Raw genomic sequence first — 23,676 nt, forward strand, 5'->3', positions numbered from 1 at the left:
GTATGAAAAAAATCTTCTAGTAGACATTTGTTTTAGGTTTCATCCGCGGAAAAGGCCGGAATCACTATAGCAGTGGAGACCGATTTTTAGCGCCGTTGGCGTGTAACTCATAAACTTTTATTTTTTTCTTCAAAAATTTTACTGTCTATTCATAAAATAAAAAAGTTTACTGTCTATTCAAGAAATACATGGTTTATCAACAAGAAGATGTCGGCCGAATGGCCACCACGGTTCCGTTTGCATATCTCCACCCGCTTATGCCAATTTTCGATGACTCGGTGCAGCATTTTAGCCCGATGAGGCATATCCTGACTCATTTCGAAAAAAATAAGGCCCGATGATGGCGATTGCATTCTCGGGTAGTTGGCAACGCGATAATTGAAAATTTAAGTAGAATTTTGCAGCAAATTTTCAATAGATCAAATAGATAAAAAAACAAATATTTGAGGTCTGTAACGTTAAGCGACATAAAACCGGATTTCACTTAATAAATTTGTAAGGTGATAAAATTTAATTTTAACAATTGGCATTTACGCAATATAAAATTTTAAATAACAATTGTCAAACGAAATGTAAATATTATATTAGCAACGCGACAGAAATAGCGGAAGGAAATGTATAAGCATTTTGTGAAACAAGTTAGTGGCGAATTTTTTAATAAAATCTTGTAGAAAACTGTTTCTGTGTTTGCAATCGACGCTAAACGTTTACTTCGTGACAATTTTTAAGATAAAAAATATATAAAAGTTCATTTCAAATCCCATATTGCCGATAAATTAAATATTAATAGCAAATGGAAGAAGCAATAGCTGATCAGTACTTGCTTTTTGATTATTTGTGCAATAAATTTGGATTGTGCAAGGGCTTGAAATGAAGATTATGAGCGGTAAGCGAATGGATTGATTCTTATCTAACGCACTGACGCAACTTTACAAAAATGATTGCCCGACTTTGAAAGTAAGTACCTAGAACTATGCTGTGCAAGAACCTTTTAATTTTATAAAATTTTATTTTGAGTATAGTGGTAACAAGTAAAAAAACGTTATGATCGACTATTTTAAACCTTCTCTTTCCGCCAATATCTATTTCAAAACCGCATTCGGCGGACGGTATTCTAAATGCTAGCCATGTTTGACATTACTCCAGAATTCTCGAGAACATGTTTTCACGCAATTTTGTGAAAATAATTCACCCACTGATCAACATATTGGGCATAAAGTTTGCTAGAATAGCGAAAATTATGATATTTTGTAAATGGGAGCTTATCGAATGCCGAGACTTTCTATACGGGTTTTTATTAATCACAGGTCACACTGGATGAAGCAATGTTTAATTTTGAGACTGCTTTCCTTATTAGATTTTTGTAACCTGAAAATCATGTTTCCCATGAAACATGATGAAGGAAATGTCGGAAACCCTATAAAGTATATATACTTATATATAAATGACCAGCGGTAAGAGCTGAGTCGATTTAGCCATGTCTGTCTGTCTGTCTGTATATATGCGAACTAGTCCCTTAGTTTTTGAGATATTGATGTGAAAATTGGAAGATATTTTTCACCCCACGGAGCTGCTCATTTGTTGGAGCCCCCGATATCGGACCACTAAAAAAACAAGATTATATTCTTTTTGGTCAATCCTTATCCATAAAAAGACTGCATAACGATAACGAACACAAAATCTTTATTTGCATTCTTCTGATCGCCACAGCAATTGGCCCAATTAAGCAACCAACATTCCCACTGCCCACATATTTTCGATATTTTGCAAGCATTTGAAGTCCGGCCGAAAGGAAAACCACATTCCCAGACCGTAAATTAAGAAAAAAAAAAAGAACAAAAACAAAAACAATAAAGTCATAAGTGGCCAATAGTAGTGTCAATATTTCCGGTCAACCGTATAAATAACAAATAACTTGCGCTCGCAACATGGTGACAATTATAGCAACAACAATAGTGATAATAAAAGCAGCAACAACAAGAGTAACATAACTACGCCAAACTGCTAAATAAATGCCACATAATTGTTGTTGCTATTAGAAATGTATTTGTTGTTGTAAATGTTGCAGCAATAAAGTGCACCATAAAGTTTTATTGGCAAATATCATTTGCGCAACATATACATATATACATATATATCATGACTCGCACATGCATGTGTTCTTGAACATACTCACCTGGAGGACCGCTGGTGCTTTGATTTCGCTTACATAATTAAGTAATTCAAATAATATACTGTGTATATAATGGACAGACGCAATATATTGTATATGTACACACACATACACATAGTTAGTTTGCCGTAAAATGGACAACAACTTTAGCGATCGCATTCCGGACGCCTGAACTGGACAGCGGTGGTCCAGATGTGACCACATTGGGGGTATGACTCGTTAACTTAAATTAAACATTTTTCTTGTGCATAAATAATATTTTCAAAAGGAATAATATGCATATACACACATTATATGCAATTTAGAATTAGAAAATTTTAACTTCGATTGCCCCGAAGATAGTATAATACCCTTCAAGAATAACTACATACAAGAACGTGATCTTGATCGGTCGGTTTGGATTGCAGCTATATTCTACAGTCGTCTGATCTACAAAAAAAAAAAAAAATTTCTGAAGGCACTGAAGGCCATCCCAGTCGAGGCTTGTAACAAGTGTATGGAAAATTGGGTCCGTATACATTTATTGGCTCAGGAGCCTATTTTTAAGGCGATAATAAAGATTTGTATTAAAATACGTGAAAATGTTGTTTTTTGTCAGTCAAATTCGTTCAGATGGCAGATTAATTGCGAAGGCTGTGTTCATTAGCTGGTGGAAGAATTACAATTCCGAGGTTATGTAGAAACTAATACTTGCAAAAGCAAAGCAGATAATTTCTTGATTTAAATTTTTCCTAATTTAGAGACAAAATTAGGATCGACTGAGATTAAGCAAATATTTTTATAAGTATCTGGAAGGGCAAATACCAAACAGGTGGCGAAGTTCATTTCGTTTTATAGAGAATTCCTATTATTCTCTTTGGTATAATTTAATTTTATTACTCAATCATGAAAACCCGTTTATAGCGATCTTTCAACTTTCCAGCAAAGATAAAGCGGTCACATAGGGCCAGTTTCGAGGAATTCGGTGAATGGCAGACGACTGCGGATTCGACTACAGACACAATCCCACGGAACCATGTTTTATTTATTATCACACATAACGTTTTTTCTTATTACCTCCTTATAACAGTCATACCCCTAATTTGTATGCAAGTATGTCTACATACATACAAATTGCCGACGCGCCACACTCAGCATTTGACACCTTGCGCGCGCATTCACTTCAAATCTAAATTTACTGATATCAATAAAGAAAACAGCAACGACAACGACAACAGCAACAACGGCGCGTGCAGCTGTGAATGCCGTGTGTGTGACGCCGCCAGGTTGCAGCAACAGCGCGCCAGCGAGTAACGAACGACCTCAAAGGTAATGAACATAAATTACGCCATTGAGCGCGAATATGTTGCAAGTGTTAGCCGTGTTGCGCTGGGCAGCATGGCATGAGTCGCTAACACGATAAGTACGGACAGCCTCCCACCCGCCTCAATGGTGCTAGCATGTAGACAATGGTTGGCAGGGCGGACGGAGCGGCGGATGGATGCGGTGTGCGTGCTCAAATACCTTGTGGCATAGACAATTGAAAGCGACCATGTTTGCAATAATAGCAACAATAACAACAATTGGCGTCTTATAGTTGCAAGTGCATGTGGCACGTTGCGCTCCAGTCGATAGCTGGTCATTTTAAGGTACTTGAGAAAAATTTGAATATTGCACACTTGATATCGCTAAAAGTGTCTCGGTCATGTTTGCCACAGATTAGATTTGGATGGCAGCCAGCCAACCAGCCAGCCAGCTAGGCAAATGTGGCAGTATGGTGCACACATTCGTTGCTTGAGAGTATGTGGCAAGTGCTCCTTTGACAATGCGTGGCAATGTGTCGATTGTTATGGCCAGCCAGTCTCGTCTGTTGCAATATTTAGTAACGTTGTTATTGTTGTTGTTGTTGCAACACACTGCACATGTGGGTGGACAATTGAACAGTTACGATAGCTGACTTTTGCTTTGTTGCTGTTGTTGTTTTGTTGTTGCAGCATTTGCTAGATAAATTGTTGCCGCTGCCGGCTGATATTAGCTTGTGGCACGCATTTGTTTCTATGCTGGCAATCAAGGTACGTTCGATATATTTATGTAAGTTCATTTGTTGTGCGCTGTTGCAAGCATGGGAAATATTTGCAACGCGTGCAAAGTTCATTTCGTTTGCCTCAAATGTGTTGCACTCACGCCAGCTGGTTGCCTGCTTTGATATGTAGTGTTGTTGGTGTTTTTGCTGGTGTGACAGCTATGTTGTTGCTTTATGTTGGCGTTGTTGACACGATTTTTGACATTCCAACACTTGCCTGTTGATAGCAACACTCGACAAGGAGGTTAGATGCAAATTCTTGCCACAATTTGATTTCGCAGCAAATATATTGTTTTTTAACTTAGTAAGAAGGTGCTTAGAAATGTTTAATTCTTTTTCTGCTCAAGGCAAAGCTAGAATCTTCGAATAAATTATTCAGCGTAGACTATCACCCGTCAGCGCCGTTTATCGAGCTCTTTTTATAGATTATTTACCATCATTATCCAAAGCGGTGAGAAAGGTACCGGAGTGCGCCTATTAACCTTTCGAGATAACTCTGCACTACCCCAATCCGCTATGACAGTTCGGTCGCAAATAAGACTACAGCGAGCAACGCAGTATCGACTGGCTTGCCTTTGCTCTAGGCATGCTGAGCCCTCAACAATTTACCGTTGGGTATTCTATTCCTAATGTGCAGGTCCATGAGCGTCTCCAAAGTTTGCAACAGAAACGAGGATAGGCTAATGGGCTTGAAATCCTTAGCTATGAATCTCTTTCGGCTTTCGCTATACTAACTAGTCGCCAGGCCCTAAATACATGGCCTTATGTGGGTAAGCTTTCATTAAGCTTTCACTAAGCTTTCACTTAACTTTAAGTAGGTAAAATATAAAGCAAAAAGCTGGTGGCGTTATCGTCGTTATTAAAACAGTATGTGAGCAAGCGAGAAATTCATTAAAAAATCACTTTTACCTCTAAAATAGTTTTTGAATGAAAACCACAATATCTTCGAAATCTCTGCTCACTTTTGTATTCACTGAATCGAATTTTAAGCTTTCACTGATCCATACACTAATTACTAAATCTTTTTCTTCGAAGCCACACAAAAACTACGAAATTATTCACAATTTAAATACAATTCAATTTAACTGTAATTTTCACCCCTGCGGGCGGCCAGCAAACCAAGCGCTCAGATACATACACACACACGCAGTCAGCATAAGTACAGTGACGTGGAGAAAAGCGTTAAATTGCTTAACACTTTGGTTGTGGCAAAAATGTCGCCTTTCGCACAAAAGAAATTATTTCATAATTCATTTGAGCGCCAATGCGAAAGCAATGTCATCATTTATTCTACACTTGTATGTGTGCGTGTGTGTATATGATACCGCATGCCGCAGTTGTAAGCAACGGCAACTGCCTTACAAGAAGTGGCAAGATGCGCCTACAAAAAAGTGCACTGAATTATATTAAAAGCTGATTCCAATTTCTTTGCTGCAAAGTAAAAACCAAATGCCCAGCGGGTGAAGGGACAAACTTGGCGGGGGGGGGGGGCGGGGAAAGGAAGCGCAAGCTAACCGAAGATGCGGCGCGACATTGGCGAAGAAGCTGTCTGGAAACGCCAAAGCCATTGCATAAATTCGAGAAACCAACAGCTACAACAACAATAAAAACAAACAACACACTCGTAAAAACTAAACATGCAACAGCAACAAATAAGCTGTGCGCCGCACGAAGCAAACGGAGAAAAAGCAAGAGCAAAAAAAAAGCAAAAAACAAAACCCAATGAAGAAAGAAAAAGCGGAAAAGGCCAAAAATCTTAATGGAATATGCGGCGTGTAGGATGAGCAGACGGACGCAGGCAAACACCAAGGACAACTGCATTAAGTAGTTGCATTAAATTGTTGCCACAAACGCTGCCACATACAGTTGACTCTTGGCTGTTGGCTGCTGACTCCTGTCGCAAGCTCTGGCTTTCCTACACAAGCGTCTTGACACACTAACTGGGATTGTCACAGTTGTTGCCGCCCGTTCCGTTGCTGTTTTACTTGTTGTCACATTTGCTCCCCAATAGTCCCGTATTGGCAATCGGCGATTTGCTTTCTTTTACCTTTTTCCTTACGCCTTCGTCTTCGCTCTGCGTCTTGCGTGGCCGTCTTCAAGGCAGCTGGCGTAGACAATGAGTTGCTGAATTAAAATTTGGAACAATACCAAACCGTATTAGCTGCAACAACAATACAGTTGTATGAATGAATGTATGCTTGCATGAATGAAATTTGTTGCAAGCACAGATAGCAGTTTTAGTGTGCGTCATATTTCCTTAGCTCATCGCCAATGGCATGAAAAACGAAAATAAATTTCAAAATTACAAACAACTACAACAACAACAAATATCGTTTGTACATTTATTGCCATTTATCCTGTTGCCGCGCTTCTGATTGCTGCATGTTGCACGTATATGTCAAAATCGTAAATCATGAAATTCACATTTTTCTCCTTCGCTTGTCTCGAAATCTACATTTAAGTGCATTTGTATGGCAAATAATTCATTGGTGGCGTAGTCTGTCTGTATTTATGCGTTCTGCAAGTTGCCGTCTTAGATTGAGATTTGTATAAGAGGCTAAGCGGTCATTAAGCAGCTTTTATGTTGCCCGATAAGCGCTCTAAAATGCTTCACCAGGAAATAGCTACAAATTTTAAAGATTGAATTGTTGCAACAAATAATGGTGAATATGTTGCAAGATTGGCCGAGGCATAATATTGCATTCTAAAGCTTTAAAGTTCGTAGTACGTCGACTAAGTTAACTGAAGAGCTACAATTTTCTAATTAACAGCGATTCCTGTACAACTTTTATGTTAAATATGTCCTTGATCACAATGGGCTTCCTAAAGGCCTAGGTGTGTTGAAAGACACCCAATTTTATGCTCGAAAAGGTACAGTTGAATTTGAAATGATTTTGAAAGTCTAACACTTACTACCGTCCTTAAGATCCAAGTCGATCAATTCACCAGCAATTCTCAGCAACATCTACGTTAAGGAAATTTTTATAGTTCGATAATATATTGAAATCTAAAGTGCTGAACTTAAGCGTCTTAACCTGTTCTGAAATATTGATTCTCCTTCGGAATACCTAATTTAAGAATTATTTAAAAGAAGTAACAAAATATTTTAAGATCCATATACTGGATGAGGTTTGCCAATTGTCTTTTCTACTAAATATTTGAATTAAGTTCATTAGATGACCGTATACTCATACGAGAAGCAGTTCAAAGTGGTCGCATACAGGAGGCCACACATCTCGTAAATCAGTTGCATCCCGAGTTGCTAGACAATGACCGTTATTTATTCTTTCACCTACAACAGTTGCAACTCATTGAATTGATTCGGTATGAGCAGAAACTCAGATTCCATGTTGACTCGGAGTACATCTATGGCCGTTCAATATAAGTCTGTGAGTCTACCCTCCTTTCTATAAGGTTTGCATCCGTCGCTGTACTCGTACAATAACACCTTATTATTTCTTTGTTCGATCCGCTTGCTTTCTGTATGGGGCCCTGATGGCCGATATAATCGCAAGAATTCATCCACTTGGATATCAATGTACCTTCTTTGCCTAACATTCCTAATACTTCCTAGTATGACTTCTTTTTTGTTCTCAGCCAGTTTAATAATTATAGAAGATAACTAAAAAATGTGACCGTGTACGTATTTATCATGGCATTGTGACCTTATAGATATTTAGTACCTAGTTCCTATCTGAGATTTTCTTATGCCTTTCCGTTGTGTTTCTGTGAAAGAAAAACTGAAAGTACCTCCAGTAATAAGCAGACGGATGTGCTACTACTGTTTAAAACTCTATTTTAAAGCCGAATGAGTATTTAGATAGAAGTTGGTTATCTTACTATAAACTCGGAAAATAATTTCATTTCAATGACCTGTTAATACACTGATTGCTTGAGCATCTACACTCTCGATTTCGTCAACCCATTTTAATTATCAATATTTTTTGCTTTTGGTTCTAATTCTTTTTGGTTTTCTAGACCCCTTTAACTTATTCCTAATTTAAATTTATTCGGCCTAAAGGTTCAATAGGATGTGCAACATCTTTTCAGTTTTGAGTTAAGTTGATAGCTTCAAAGAGAGTTCTAACTTTATTGACACAGTTTGAATCAAACCGAAGTACGAAACTCTGACTCTGACGAAGAAGAATGATTTTATGAGCTTACTCGCCACATAATCTGATAGCAAAGTTCCTTTACGAATTTCGTGCGTGCCAACTTCGTAAGTTCTATGGTTCTCTTAGTTTAGTCTTGAAAACGAAGTGTGCATCTTTCATATGTACATATTAGGGTGGAGCGAAAAAAAAATTTGTTTGTTTGCTTAGCCTGAGGATAAAATTTGTAGATTATAAAAGAAGACAATTTTTCGAAAAAAAAATTACCTTTAAAGTAAAATTTTTGTTGGTTTAAGCTCTTCACATTTATATACAATAAAAATTACCGAATTTGACTGTTTTTGACTCAAAATTTATTTTAACCCTTAAGAAAAACATGTTGTCATTAAAGACTCCTTTTTAATACTCCAATAATGACCACACAAATTAGTACATAAGTATCTTAAGCTACCACTATAAAATACTCTGCTTCCGTTCCAGCTATCTATTACTAAAGAAAATAGAGTCTGACCAAACTTATAGGCCGTAACATTTGTCAGTTGGAGAAGTACCACCAAGCAAACCATAAAATAACGAATATAACCGTTCTTTATATGCGTTCTGGTAAGTCCGTAGGCGGAATAATGTTTACTTGGTTGTACGCATTCTGTTAGGGTCTAGTTTCTTACCGACTGTTTATGGTCCAATATTAAATAATATTTTCAGTTAAAACATATGGTTTTTAGTAAGATTGGTTTATATTTGCTTATCTTCACAATCTCAAAATATACTTTCGTTGCGAGTAGAGCTGCTGGGGGCTAGTTAATTCAGTTTGGTCACTTTACAACTATGGTTTATTATTTTAAATCAAAAAATCTTACCTAATTTGCTTTGAAGATGATAATCTCTGACCGAGTTCGAAGCCCCAGATAGACCGTTATGAAGTGTTTCCTTTTATAACTGGTCCTCTAATAATTATTCAACAGCCAACTTAGAGGCTGCCTTTAAAGGAGTTTTGAACGCAACTAAACCCTCTAAACACTTCCTCCAACGCCACTGCCTACGTACAAGCACACACACTACTGTATGCATGCGTGCGAATTTTATTAATACCCGGAAGCGAGCAAATGTGTCCACTTTGTTGGGCACTACATAAATTTATAAATACGTAAATGAAATGCAATAAAATAAATAAAAAGGTATACGCACATAGAGATCTATAATAAAATCGTTTCGAATACAACAGAGAATCTGTGAATTTCTTAAAGAATACCAGAGAATAAATAAATCATCGGCGATGACAATAAATCGCTCACAATTATGACAAGCAAAAGTTCGAAGCGCACACACACATATATACAAACACTGACAAGAATACACCACTGGCACTCGCTGAACACCAGTAGGGAGCTGTTGCACATGCAAGCCAGCCGAAGTGGGTTGAGCGTTGATTTCGTTTCCTACCTGCAGTGCATGGAAATATGCAACAATACAATAATAACAACAAAAAATAAAATAAAATCTGGAACAAGTGGAGCAAATGTCGTCGAGGGATGTTGCTGCACCATTTATGCACCATAAATGGGGTTGTACAAGAGCGGCGACAGCGCACATGCAACTGTCGTCGCCACAAAATGCAACAGTTGGCTGTGCCGCTGATCAAGTGGTGCGTGTGTTGCACGCGCATGCCGTTCGCTGGCATTCAATATGCCGCATGCGTTCGCCGAGCGCAACGTATATAAATCACCGACACTCAATGATGAAATTATTATTACGATTATTATTTATGTACCTTTGCTCCAGTTAACTTCATAACTTTGCGGTCGAACGCCTGAATGGCCACTGCAGTGGTCGCAACCATGCCACATTGTCTCGCTCTCCCGCTCTCTACACACCAGCGGCATTTGGCTGTGGCAATAAAAGCGCCAAGTGACAGTCTGGTAGTAGATACGCAGTGCCATAGTGGCTGCCGCGGAAGCTGACGGTCGCAAGGTGGTGCCTAACAGCGTTATGACAATGCAACTCTGCACTCCGCCACCTCTCTCAACACACCCAATTGCGGGGCTTTGTCTCATGACGAGCTTTTATCATTTTTGCGAGCACTGTGTAGGCCTCATTGTTGCAACACTAACGAAAATAAACGAATATCAAGCAAAAAATGCACGAAATACAGAAGTTAACCGCGTCTTATTGAGACATTTTGTGGGGAAGCGTTAAAATGCGAAGGAACGAACGAATGAAAAATCGAAACGAACGCGCATTGAATTGACTCTTGGGCACCATTGAGTGGTGCGTGTGCCGCACTGCTACCAATATATATATTTTTTTTTACACCGTCCTTTCAGTTGTTGCACGGTGCGGTGGCTTGTGAGCGCGTCATAGCGCCACTTGTTGTCTTGGCTTGGCGCTTTCGTCGGTGCCGGCGGACACAATGCATGCAACCGGCCACGCCATATTCGTTGGTTTTGCGGCATTTAGCGATTCCTGTGGCGTTGCACTCATTCGCATCGAGAAATTAATAAATTATGAGTATTTATGTGCTGTCACAGTAGTGACAGCCGGACAGTTGGACAGACATGCCACAAAAGTGATAAAATTAGCATAAAATCTTGTAGGCAAGTGTTTGCTGTGCCACAGCTCATAGGTGCGTTTGGGAAGGTCGAATTTTTATTTATTACGCGCACGTTTATTGTGTGGTGAAGGGTTTGCTATACATATATACATAAATATATATGACTTTATTTATTTTTGCGAACTGTTCAAGTGATTCTGGAAGAAACCGATTTTTAGTTGAATTATTTACCATCCAAACTGCTTAGAAAAGGTTTACTGTTGCTAAGGTTCTATATAACGTCCACTGTGAGTTACTAGAATTCAAACTTAAAGAACACTATATAACTTCTTTCAGACGCTTAATATCACTAAAACTTTACTGAAAAAAAACTCTGCCATTATTTCTCCAAATTTACCCCTTCTGATAATATACAATATATTAAAACGGAACTATCTTCCTGCATCATAAGTAAGTTCTCTCTACAGCTCATTGACAATACTAGCCTTTTATACGTCATTCTTATAGCTCTTTGTGCTACGGAAGGGCACCTGAGGCGTCCACTAACTTTCTTTTCTTGAACGATTTCCAGCAAGTTACCTCGACAGCCAGGGGGAACCTTGGAGGTATTGTGATCTGAATATTGTCTGTAGTCTAACTCATACTTATCTAGACTTGGACATACAAAATGAATTGCCTCATGATCTCTTTTAAAACTCAAGCTTATTTAATATCTCTTCCTCTATGGACCCTGTCGAAAAAGTTCATTTCTTCGATCTACCGTTACATAACGTCAATAAGAACATCTAACTCACCATTTGACAGAGCCGGAATAACCATCATAAACACAATTACATATTTCGTCTACTAAGGAAATGTAAACTTCTGTGATAAATTTATGGACTATTCGATTAAGAGCTATTTACCTACTATTTATGGTAAAGGTAAGAACGAGAGTGAGCAAAAGAACGAAAGAGAGGGAGTGAGAGAGAGAAACGAAGGGAAGTGTTAGAGTACTGTAAACTGGAAGCACGAGGTAATTCCTTCGTACAAGCTCTTCATAAGACAATTAAAAAGACTTTGCTTTACTGCGGTCCTAGGCTAAAATACCAGTAATTTTTAGATTAAAAAAGTACATTTAAAGAAAACAACTTTACTCATTCTTATATATCAGCTGCAGGGTGAGTGAAAGAGAAGATATAAGTACATGATTAATCCGGAATTATTTGGGTTTTAAAATAGTAGCAACTTTTCTCGCACAATTTCAATTTTATTATATACAAATCTTTTAAACCAGAAGGTGCAAGAGCAATAAAACCTTATTTAGACGGTCAGTTTGTGAAGGTAGAGGTAATGGAAGGAAACATAAAACTGGAATCACACTTGCCCCAAAAGTGCTAGCTTATAGCCTAAGCCGAAATCCAGTTATCTATTAAACTCATTATCCTTCTTGGCGATCTATAATGAGCCATCGTAAATGTTGGGACTATCACTAAAAGAGCCTCACGCTAATTCCAAAATGTTCACCGAAGTGAGAGGTATCTTGCATCCAGCTTTCGGTAAATCAAAGAATTATACTTCACGACATGGTTGTTGCAACAAATTTGCCCGGTTACTTCTAAACCATAACATCAATTATTCCCTTTCGAAAGCTCTCAATAGCCGCATGACATCTCAAAGCAACACATCAATTTGGGGCAACATAGACAAACGTAATCGGAACAAACAACCGAAATGGTCACATGTTGCAAGTTAAGTTCGACAACTGTCAGCCTAGTTGCTGAACGACAAGGCTGTTGGCACGTCATATGCACATACCACAACGCTACACTATGCTACCTAATAATTCAGTTGACACGTACAATTTGAAGCTTCAAGTGGATAAAAAATGTCGAACAGCGCCAAAGACAATCTAAAAACATGACAACAACTACAAAAAATAATAAATAAATAGAACAAAGAAAAGAGATTTTCAGTTTATTAAAGCGGCGAAAGAAATGCAACGAAAGTGGCTGTGGCCACACGGTAACTGCCAACGAGGTCGTCACTTGCCGCTCACAATAGCGACAAGCCAAAAACAAACAACGAACGACCGCAACAACAGCGCACACACGTAGCGCTAAAGTCGCGTAATATGCATGAATATTTTATAAGAATCTCTGGTCGCAATTTTTCTTACCGAAAATTTTCATCTGTAACGTGCTGCGGCGAACGCGGCGCTGCCACTGCCCTCCTTTTGTACGCGCAACACTTTTCGCAATTCACCAACTGCTGCTGCTGTTGCCGCTGTTGTTGCTATTGTTATTTGTATGTGAAAGAAATACAAAAAGTGTACAACAAAAAAAAAAAAAACAAAAACAGTTAACTCGCTTGGACAGTCTTTTAAGTTTGTCTGTCCGTTAAGCCATCGTTAGTAGCAGCCGCAATATGCCATTTGGGAGGCATGGCACTTGCCACTTGCCACTCGCCACATTCACCATATGCAGCTAAGAGAGTCAACGTTGCATTACAACGAGTCGCATGCCTCATGCCGCATGCCGTTGGTGTGGCACGTTGCGCGCTTCATTTTGTATACACTTTGTGCACCTTTTTTTGTTGCGGTTATCCTTTGTTGGGTGTATCCTTCGCTTGTCGCTGTGAATCGCACGGCGTACAGCGTGTGGCTGATGTTGCACGTGCAGCTCATTCGTTTTTATAAAAATGTATGCTGTGCTGTTGTTGTTGTTGTTGGGTGTTTGCCACTGTACCGCTGAACTGTAGGTGAACTGCAACTAAACCGTTGACTTCGTAAACCACTTTAAGTGAATATTTGAATTGTTGGCTTTGGTTTTTCGTAGCACTTTTGGGGTTTCCGACTAGGCGCCCTATGCTAGTGCACATCTGAGATCTGTTGAACGAGTCAGTGGCGGCATTAATGTCGCCAAAAAACGTTGTTGTATGTTATGTGTGGTTACACCCAATACGATTTGAATATTTTCTGTGGAGTTGAGCGAGTTCGAGCAGCTTTTTTTGTCGCTTGTAAACAAAACTTTAGTGCTATCTTCTATAAACAGGTCTTTAGCAAGGTTCGTTTGCTTTATTTTCAATTTACGAATCTTCGTCAATTCATTTTGTCGTAACATCTTTATCAGGTTTTCATTATACCTGACTAACCTTTTGACTTTTTTGTGGGTTTAGAGTAATCTCTCGAAAACAAGTCAAGCCAAGCACTACTCAGTACTGCGCTACATTCAATCTCTTTTATGCTTTGGATAAAAAACTGCGTGGCTCTACCCTTAGACTTTCTTTTTCAATGCTTTTGTAGATGTATGCTATACTTCGAATTCGTACAAAATTTCCTCCATAGATGTGGTTTGGATTTCAACTCCCTAGCCAAACATTATTGCTTTGGAGTACAAATGAGAGGTAAAGTGTTCAAACAAGATAGTATCTACTTGTAACTTAAGGTTATAGGAATGCATCCATACGTTGAGGCAGGGATAATAAAGTATTCGGAGAAAATATTTTACTTGTATATGGAATATCTTTTGATGCATAACGGAAGTTCGATTTGTGGCCTGCAGTATTGCTTACATCTCTGAACGAGACGTGCTTGATCTTTCTACTGCAGTAATTACTGTCTTTAACAGTATAAAACGGAGACTTTCGAGGTTCCTACAAATTTAATCCATCTTACCGACTGATGGAATTTTGAATGAATGGATAGTACGAGAGCGCTGCGATGAGTACTTAGCCTCACATAGCTATGATGCCATTATTGCTAGAGAAATTTACTATCGTCTAGTACACATAAAAGGCTACTGTTAAAACCAGCCGAATCGAAATCGTAGTTTGGTTTTGACCGCGTGGGGAAGCGAGCAAGTCTGTGGATTTCAGAAAAAAAGAATAAAGTGAAATATAGGTCAGTGATCTTATCTTTAGAAGGGCTTAAAATGGTGTAGGTGACTCTTCTTTTTCGGTGGAGACCGTAAAAAAACCGTTTAATAAGTTTCAAAGTGGTCGCGAGTCAGTTTGTGATAAGCTGCTTCCAGATGCTCGTCATTGATTTCGTATTGGCAGACAGCAGATTGAAGTGTGGCGAGAAAAAGCTCGTCGTTCGAAATGTTGAGCCTGAGAATGTTGTCAATGCGTTAGGTGTGACGCTTACTCACTCTAGACAAGAAGTACAACCTTGAGACCGCAGCACCTACAGCAGTGTCTGATTCCATTTAAGCGTAATCCGAACGAGTTTCAGCATAGTTTCGTGACCGTCGAAGAAACATATATTCTCTGTTACAAATCAGAGACCAAGGAGAACCAGTCAAAATAGTGGATTAGAACCGACGTATCTGCTCCGAAGAATACAAACACTGTCTTGTCGATGGAAAAGGTGAGATATAACCAGTTTTTGAGATTCACAAAATGTGAGAAGGAGCAAACGGCCACATGGCTCTACTATGCCCTTATTATTCGGCCATTACGACGCTGAAGTGCATAAAAACGGCTCCATTATGTATATATATATTATATAAATCTTTCACTCCATTCACCGCATTATCTAGATCAGGTTTCTTCTGACCTCTTTTTGTTTTAAAACAAAAACAAGAACCTTGAAAAGGGGCTAAAAAGAGAAATAAATCATCATGTAGGTCATGTATGTCGAACGTAGGCTAAGTAGTTATACATAGAATCATCCGCGTACAGTCAAACCCTTCCTACGGTTTTGGTTGATATTAGAAATAACTTCTTCTATAATCTTTTTTGGATTTTGTTCCAATCGAGATTTACGCTCACGGAATATCAGTTATTGAGTGCACTTGATTATCATGAGAACAAGATGAACTGCGACATCTGTCGCTGTATTACATAATACCGTTATTTCAAAGCTCCTTAATGTAAGCAATTGGTTGTAGAAATAAAACTTATTTCGCTCAAGTCCAGAGCCTCGGAACGAAAGTTGTTTTTTATGCTTCTCTGCTTATGAAAATTGAAAATCAGTGTAAACGATATGTCGATTGTTTCGATTATAATAAATCGAATGATAATTATTATATTGCTTATTAAAAAAATCAGCAAATCAAGTACAATAATATACCACCAATCTCTGCTCTAAACATTTAAACAATTCACAGGAGAGTTGGTTGACCTGTTAATGGTATATAGCACTTCTTAAAGATTTACTGACTATTTCTCCGCTTAGTTTTGCCTTTGGCACAATGCGCCATTCGGCGACGGTGGCGCTGGTGGATCTCCACGAATCCAACGCCAACATACAAATAACTACAACGACCTTAACGGCACCACCAACTGCGGCATATACAAATAAAAATTGTTACTTCAGCCACAATGCGTTTGGTTAAGGCGGTGATGGCGGCGACGGCGGCGGTGGCGGTGGCACTGCGTCACTACGTGGTTACGAAATTTATTATGGAAACGGAAGCAACATCCTTGGCGGCATACCAGCAATTCGTTTACTTCCTAGTCGCCATCTCTCTCTCTCTCTCTCTCTCTCACTCCCCCCGTTTCTCGGTGCTTTTCCTTTGGGTATTTGTATTCGCCTAAGGAAAAAAAAATGGCGAAGCGTTGACCGTAGAACAAATACAACAAGAATAAATGAATAAACACAGCGCTAACGGGAGGTGAAATTGCGAAATGTCCTAGGCTGCTTCTTCTTGATACCCGCGTGCGCTTCTTATACGAGCATGAGCGGCTGCTCGCATGCTAACATCCTTTGTCTGCGCACCGCCACACATCACTCTCTCCGAAAGTGCCGCTGATGTATCCAATAACGTAACGATGAAGCCGGTAGCCGGTTGCAACACTGCCCTGCCCCAATAATGGAGTCTGTGCGCCACCATAGTAAATCGCATAAATTGTATAATTTTGACTGCATGTGGTTGTCGCAATTGTCGTTGATTGCTGCTGTTGCCGTTGTTGTTGTTATGTTGTGTTGTTTTTTATTGCTGTCATTGCTGTTGCAAATTTGTTGGCAATGCTGCGAGAAAATTCCGAAATTTCGTAGGTGCCATGCCGATTGCCAAAGCTGTCACCTCCGCCGCCACCAGCGCCGCCATCGCTGCCGTCGGCGCAGTCGACATGACTGCCACTACTGCATTCGTATTTCCGCTTGCATAAACTTGAACGTGCCGCATGCCACATACAACAAAGCGGCGCATACACGGCCGTACGCGTGAAAATTGCCTGAGTTCTTGCCTAGTCGTTCAGTGGTCCAGCGCTGTCCTCCGAATTGTCTGCGCCGGAGCTCGTATTTCTTTGTGGCACAAACTCTGGCGAAGATATGCCTCCACATGTATTGCGCTGGCTTAGCTCGTTGGCGGCAGGAGTAAGTCTTATATGTGTCGCACTTGGTGGCAGTGTAAACCGGAAGCGAAACAATATGTCGCATGCTTGCCGCATATTGTGTCGCATATGATTGCAACCTCTTGCATGTGCATATGTGGCGTTTGTGTGGCAAGCTTTGAAACAATTTATTTCCTGCAGCGCTGCAATGTCATGGGTGGGAGGCGTGCGCGTGCTCTTGTGTGGGGAATATATGGGGCGTGTGCATAAATTCGATTGTGGTTTACTGCATTCATTTCGTTTTAGACTTCTGAGTGCTTCGATATGTTTTTTTTTGTTTCTGTTAATGCCTTTTTTCTTTTGGGGTTCCACTTGGTCAGTCGGCTGCTGCGGGTCTCTCGGTCTCAAGCAGAAGGTGTCGGCGCAAAGTCGTTCATCTTTGGCACTGGCGTTTCATGCAACGGTGGCAGGTAAAGTGCATGAAATTTGCGTTGTTGCACGTGCCTTCGTTGAGTCCATAAATTAAAATGAGTTTTAAATGAAATTTCATACGGCGTAGGCTACGTGAAGCATGCATCATTTGTAGGATATATTAGGCAATATTTGCAAGGTTTACTAATTTTTACCTCGAAGTAGTTAAGTGTGTTGTTGATTATAACATAAAAGGCTTTTGAAAAATGTTAACAGTTATTTTTTATTGTTTCTATACTCGTGCGTTTTATTCTTAAAAACTAGACCGTTTATTTAGGAATAACATATATTTATTATAGTAGTATTTGAGGTATTGCTCATCTGAAGCTATAACACTTTTCCACCTTTTTGGTAATTTGTGGATTCCATCGTAAAAGAACTGTACCGTCTTAGCGACCAAGAATGAATCAAGTTAATTTTTGATACCTTGCTCTGATGTAAACCATATTCCAGTGAGGGCATTCTGCATCGACCGAAACAAGTGGTAGTTCTAGACTATAAGACATTTGAGGCAAAGCTTCCTAGCCGCTGTTTTTATACCCTGAACAAGGAATACACATTAAATTGGCCACGAGTTTGTAACACTCAAAAGGAAACGACAGAGACCCTACAAACTATATATATTAGGGTGGAGCGAAAAAAATTTCTTTTTTTTTTTGCTTAACCTGGGGGTAAAATCTGTACAAGTAGATTATAAAAAAAGAAAGTTTTTGGACAAAAAAATTAAAATTTGTTTTAACACCTAGAGGCGGCGCCCTCAGTTTTAAAGCAAATTTCGAGTTACAATTTTTTATGGACAAACAAAAATAATTTTTGGTTTAAACTCTTCACGTTTATATAAAATATACCGAATTTGACGGTTTTTGACTGCATGCGGGCATTTAAGACTGTTTTTTAAAACTCCAATAATGACCATAAAAATTTTTTTTAAGTTGATACATTTTAATTGGCCAGAAAGAGGACTTTCCACAGCTTCTAGAACACTTAACAAAAACTTTTTACGAAATCAAATTTTAACTCGAAAACTTACTTTAAAACTGAGTTTTTTTTTCGCTCCACCCTACTATATATATAATTGAGCAGCGTGATGAGCTGAGTCAATTTAGCTACGTCCGTCTGTCCATCCGTCCGTCTTTATGTATGCAAACTTTCGTTCTTTTTCCCCCAAGAAGCTATTCATTTATTGGAAGCACCGATATCGTACCACTATAGCATACAGCTCTCAAATAAACTGAACGATTGGTATCAAGTGCTTACATAGGAAGCTTTGTCATTTGACGAAATATCTTCAACAAATTTAGCATGGATTATTTTCTAAGGCAATTATGACTATTGTTAAGATCGGACCACTATAATATATAGCTGGCATATAAACTGACTGATTGAAATCAAGATAAAGATATTTTTATACTCCTTTATGCTAAAAAAATTGGACCTGTGAAGGCTGTTATAGCTTCGGTGCAGCCGAAGTTATGGTTTTTTTGTTATAAGAATTTTTTAATCGGTTTTTATTTCTTCGTGTCTATTCGCGAATTCCGGATGTTTTTCGATTGCTCGCTTCAATTTCATGAGTGGTTCGTTCACCGTTAATTCGAACGGTTTTAGAAGTTTATAATACATCACGCCCTTCAGATCTCACCAAATACAGATCAGAGACCTGTTCATTATGATCAGTTTTATAATGAATTCATAAAACTTTTGGTCACTGAATCAAAACAAGAAATAGGCCATTGAATGAGCTCCCTAGTTCATGTACTTGAGTCCATTAGACTAATTAATGTCGAGCTGATCGATCTGTTTTTTTTTAATTGTGTAAAACCAACTTCGAGATAAGAATAAGGTCGACAATGTACGCAGGAGGAAGCGATGAAAAATTATGGTTTTATTGGAGTGTTAGAAATTCCGTACAATTTCTTTCGAAAAATTATTGGATTAAGAAAGCTCCGATATTCTATATCTCTTTTGGTTTTTATTTGAAATTAAAAAAGAAGTATACTTCCTACAAAAACACCCTTTGTAAATAACTCATGAATTCTTTACTGTGCCACAAAAGATTAAGTGAGATGTGGTGTACTCCAGTTCAACTGAACGCAGTGTCATGAAATGTAGCGAAATACAAAGTCAAGATTATACTCAAGAATAGTATACGATTTTAATTTGTTATACCTATAGACATCTTACAAAAATGTTTTCCAAAAATGCATAGCACTTATAGATAATCAGCACCCCACCAACGTATAGAACGCTCTCTGCATTTACTCTGTACTCAGTACTTTTGTATTCTTTGTAAAGACAATTTAACTAATAGCAATTGATGTTGACGAAGCCATTAAACGTTTGGCATCAAAATGAATTCTTTTAATATTAAAAGGAAGCGATTAACTCACCCAAACTTTTGGTATCTCATGACGAAAGTCAATTAAATGTTGCCACAGACAGGTACAGGAAATAATCTGTTGAAAGTGACCTATTGTGTAGTACAGATCTGAATTAAGAGTTTAGCAGTAGTTGATGAGCTCATAGTAGATGATTCCCTACCAATACCACCAAACACACAGCAAAGCCTCCCTAACAGCAATTTAATAGATAGGTGTATTCCTAATTATTCAGAAAAGACTGAAGGATGACTTTTTTCCTTGTCACTTCAAGTTTTTAATTGAAATTTATAATTCACAAAATGAAAAATATTTATAGAATGCGGCATCAACTTTAAAAATATTTATGAAAATACGCTTAAAACTTATTTTGTGTTTTTTTGTATGAGAGATATATGTTATTGTTGTCCGACTAGCTTTATTTTCACTGTCATTATTAAGCATGTATTAGAGAACAGTTCTGCAAAATTACGGTAATTAATTAAAGGGATACATGGTTTCGTCGAGCATAAAACGCCATATTTTCAATAATTTTTTTTTTTCATATAAAATATGAAATATTTTATTCAAACTTTTTATTACTTCAAAGATACATGTTTAATCAAGATTTTGTGAATTTTTAAAGGAAAATATTTATAACTCGCTCTTTACGACGTCATTTCCGGCAATTTCTCGACAAAAAGGTGCTTCCGCGTTGACCGCAGAATTTCTGAGAGGATCATCAAAAGTAAAAAAGAAAAAAATAGGTGTTTGTACTAAGACGATTTACTAGGTATTGGGATAAGAAAAAACAAATAAAGTGAAAATTGTATTTTTGGCAGACGTTTTTATAAAAACATAAAAATTTTGGAGAAAATTTCTCGACGTTTTTTGTTTTTTAAATATTTATAATTGAACAAAAAAAAATATATATCTCAAAGACCTGTATAAAACTTCATTAAGATCGGTTGAGTAGTTCGTGAGAAAGCTTGACAACCGACTTTGAAAACACAATTTGGAGAAAAACGCTGACGTTTGACGTGACTATATAGCTGACCTCTGGCGCGCAACTTTTCAAAGCTGTATCTCCAAAACTATTACTGGTATCAACTTGAGAATTTAAGACAATATTCCAGAGATATTATAGAATTAAATAAGACAATAAAAAAATTTTGTTTTGAAGCCGTGAAACCCATGTAACCTCTTGAAGCAGGCTACGGAAAATAAAATAGCTGAATAATCGGTTGTATGGGAGATATGTGATATAGTTGTCCGATCTGATCGATTCTGTCAAATGATCCATAGAATATAAAAATGCACCCATCAATTAAATTCATTGGGATATCTCAAAAACTGCGAAGAAATTTTTATAATCCCTTAAAGATAAACTTCGCCTTAAAAACCGCTGACTCGAAACGGGTTTTAGACCCATAGCCTCTTACGCAAAGTTGTTAAGAATAATTCGAAAAACATTTTCCGCATACGCGATTTTATAGAAATAAAATTGACCCGATCTAGATCTTGATCTTGGCCGAAAAAAAAATGTACCATCAATTGCGCTTGTGATATGATCAAAAGCTTTCAGGGAACAAATTGTGGATATTTTATGTTAAAGTCATTGCTGCTCTCAACATAGAACACGCGATAGAATAATATAACCCTCAACAACAAATGTGGTGTGAAATGTGGCATATTGCCTGCTACCATGCAATGCTGCAAGATTTTCCAAAACCATTTAAACATATTACACAAAAAAATATATACGAGTGAGTAGCCTGGAAACTGCCACAAATATAACAACAACAATAAGGTTATAAGGCAACTGCTAAGACGTGCCTAAGACAGTGTGGCAGTTGAAAAGTCTTTTACTTAGCAATTCATATGCGTGCAGCAAGCAACCGTACACATATTCGCACAACTATATAGGCATGTGTGTATGTGTGGATGTGAGCTATTCACATATAAGTATGTGTCCGACACTTAGTATGTGCCGAAAAAGTAAAATTTAAGTGCAACATACGTGCGCCAAAGCAATTGGCAAATTCGAAGGCGTCTACAATTGGTTGTTGGCTGCTTGGCTTTGGCACTGCTTGACTGGCTTCCACCGCCCCAGCGAAACACGCGGCTTTCGTCTATGCACTACCGACTACTAACTACCAGCGGACAGCGTGTGTAGCCCGGCTGGCGGCTGTCATCCCAAGGGGGTGTTTGCGGGCGAATTATCCTTTCAATTTGACTTGGCATATGTGCCGCCACCGCCACTGCCACATGCCATACACTATCGCTGCACTGCTGCCGTGCAGCCTCGTGCCGACAGCGACTTCCATATACGCCTCCTTACGATTTGTGGATTTAGTTGTGTTATTTGTTGTCGGCGGCTCGACAGACGGTGCCAACTTTCAACCAGCAGCCATGTGCCAGTGCCAGTGTGGCAAGTGAAACGCTTTCGAATGCCGAAAAATTGAAATGCTCAGCGTTGTCTTGAGATTTTCAACCCGCTCGCATTCACCTCTAAGGTCAGTCCCCACTTGATTGCTTCTTCTTGCAAGTATTTCTTTAATTTTTCACTAGATCTATGCCGACCTTTTACTTGTGGCTCTTCTTCGTTTCATACTTTGTTGCTTTAATGTCTCTTCGGCACTCACATATTTCCACAATATTTCTTGTTGTTATTCTTAATATTGCTACTGTTATTTTTTCGGTGTTGTTGTTGTTGCATCTACCATTTTCGCCTGCTTTCGTATGCAGCAAAGCAAATGCATAGCAAGTCAGAATTGATTTATATTGAAATGGGTTCCTTTGGCCCAATGCGTCTCAACCCGCCGTCCTTCCTCGGAGCAGCTCGTGCATCATCCTTTGCGATGTGTGTGTGTGTGTGTCTGATGATGAATGCTGCTTGCTTTGTAACTCTTTTTCGTTTCTCCATATGCTGTACTTTATTTAGCGCCTGTGCTGGTGGCGTGGTGGCAAATTGTTGAGACATTGCAAATCTAAAAGCCAATTGATTTTTGTCTTACTTTTGTGGAATTTCATTTTTTATTTAAATGCTAATGCAATGTGGCATTGCTATTCCAACTATATTTTTTAAAATTAAATACAATGTCGCAAGAAAGATTGCTTACCATCAACAATGTTGTCTTCATTCTTAGTTCTTCATATTGTGGCAATATGTTTTAGAAGAGAAATGAAGCTTTTCTTCTTTTGTAATGAACATAATGTAAGTCACAGATCCAGTTAGAGAGTTCGATTCCTCATTAGCAGTAACCACTTTCATAAGTTTCCTGATATTCTGGATTTTATAGTTTTTCATCAAATTTAACTAAAACTAGTCAAGAGTTACTTTCGAATAACTTTGTTGGCTTCTACAATCCGTTGGAAGATATTCTTGTCGAGTCTAAACTCATAAAACCTATACTTTTTAGAAAGAAACAATAAACCAATGTCAAAATGTGGGCGTGCAATTGTTTATGGGTCATTATTGATGGCTGGATCTATCTAGAATTTTAAAGGGCGAACTCGATGAAAAGGAAAGAATCCTTTACTATATAATCTAAATGTCCAATAAGTGTTTTAAGTCTCTTGAAAAGAGTTTTACAACACGTGATAGAACTATTCAATTCATTATATGATTTACTATAATGAACTTTGCAATGAAAAAGGCTTTTTAACGTCAGTCATCTAGCTAGCTATCGGAT

At 38.3% G+C, this 23,676-nt stretch overlaps 1 long non-coding RNA gene across 2 annotated transcripts in view; it reads left to right on the forward strand.

The window, feature by feature from the left end:
• Positions 1 to 8,383: 8,383 nt before the first annotated feature.
• The window catches only part of LOC118680249 (uncharacterized), a 195,963-nt gene continuing 180,670 nt past the window's right edge, over positions 8,384 to 23,676 (forward strand). For both annotated transcript variants that reach the window (XR_011396965.1, XR_011396966.1), the window contains exons 1-2: positions 8,384 to 8,454; positions 8,828 to 8,950. This is a non-coding gene — a long non-coding RNA (uncharacterized lncRNA). The remainder of the gene's footprint in view (positions 8,455 to 8,827; positions 8,951 to 23,676) is intronic.

This window comes from Bactrocera oleae, chromosome 6, assembly GCF_042242935.1.
Source record: "Bactrocera oleae isolate idBacOlea1 chromosome 6, idBacOlea1, whole genome shotgun sequence".
NCBI classification, from domain to species: Eukaryota; Metazoa; Arthropoda; class Insecta; order Diptera; family Tephritidae; genus Bactrocera; species Bactrocera oleae.